The sequence below is a fragment of the Gavialis gangeticus genome, unplaced genomic scaffold (assembly GCF_001723915.1).
Source record: "Gavialis gangeticus isolate Ggan-Ray unplaced genomic scaffold, GavGan_comp1, whole genome shotgun sequence".
In the NCBI taxonomy this organism is placed as follows: Eukaryota; Metazoa; Chordata; order Crocodylia; family Gavialidae; genus Gavialis; species Gavialis gangeticus.
Window position 1 is genome coordinate 22071314 of NW_017728994.1, and position 1509 is coordinate 22072822.

At 34.5% G+C, this 1509-nt stretch overlaps 1 protein-coding gene across 2 annotated transcripts in view; it reads right to left on the reverse strand.

The window, feature by feature from the left end:
- CUNH10orf11 (chromosome unknown C10orf11 homolog) overlaps window positions 1–1509 on the reverse strand; it is a 1423205-nt gene that overhangs the window by 700903 nt on the left and 720793 nt on the right. The gene's annotated exons all lie outside the window — the stretch shown is intronic.

The window sequence follows — 1509 nt, forward strand, 5'->3', positions numbered from 1 at the left end:
GTGCTGTTAATTAATAATAGGTGCCCAGAAAACACTTACCATCCAAATTAACCAAAATCCTATCCTTTAGAAATAGACACTATGACATCTCTAAAACAACGAGTCAGTGAAATTATTAGTTACTTATGGCTATAGTTACTATGGCTATTTTGCATTCGTTGCAAATGATTGCTAGTGGTGCAAAATAGCTCCAGAGTCTTTGATAACTATACAAGTATTCCTTATACAATAAAGGCAATTCTTAGCTGTTAGAGAACCACCACTTCTAACACTTCTGCTCAACAGAAAGGACATAAGAGGGCAGGGGTGTGGCCAAACCACTGCTGCAATCCATTTTTCTGGTAAAGATCGTATCCTTGAGAGTCATTACAGTCAGGCACAAACCACATGCATATGGTCAGAACAGAGCTGAGATGGTGAAGTCAACATTTGTCTCAGTATTGGAAGGAAAAGATGGGAAAGGTTGTCTTTAACCCAATTAATTCTGAAATAATTTGTGAAATGAGTCCATGTTTCAGTACTCAATTTCTTTGGGGCCCAACCCTGAAACCTATATTTTTGTTTTCACCAGGCTATTTGCAGTTTGAATACTATTTGCTGTGAATAATCATTATTCAGGTTGTGCATCTAATCATTTGATGGTCCTTGATCAGTTGTTGGTCCTTCTTTGATGACAATTTTTTATAACACAAGAATAATTAAAATAGCTAACTGGGAGGGCACTGTGGTTGGGGAGCAGGGTGGGGGGTGTCATAATTTAGGAAGAGGACTTCCCTGGTAAGGAATATGCAACTGAATTCTAACGCATATTTTAAGTACTAGAACTGCTCTTACTTGGTCTGGATGAAACCCTACATCAAAGCTTTTAGCAAAGGCAAAATATGTACTTTTCCTATAGTGGACAAAATAATGTTAATGATTAGAAGCCTTAAGCCATCCATGCTCTGCAGGGAAAAAAGGTGCAGTTTTAACATGGGGCAATCTTTTATATGAAAATTATATTCACAAGTAATGACAAATACAACTGAACATGAAGAACAATCTTGTCTCACACTTCTTAACAGATAATGACTTCAAGGTCATTCCATTAGTGATCACTGCAGCTTTTAAATGAAACACATATAACCCTAATCCAATTAATGAAAGTATCCTACATTTCTTATACATGCTAATGTTGAATGAATATTTAAACCTTGGTCATTCACCAGTGCATGGACTATAAGTCAAAATCAAAGAAGCACAATAACATTATTGAGTTTAAAAAAATATGCTTTGGCATCTTTAGACTGATTTAATTTTACCATATGCCATATTACCATATTAAAAAGAAAAGAAGGTTTTCATGTTCATGTTTAAAAGTCTAAAATAGATTCTTATAACACAAGTAATTTCTAATGGCATCCAAAAATATCAAGGGCTTTTTCTCTTTCTGTTCTTGTCTTTTTTCTTTCTTTGTGTGTCCCTCCCTACTTTTTCTTTTTCATTTTTTATTTTATATTTTTCATTTTC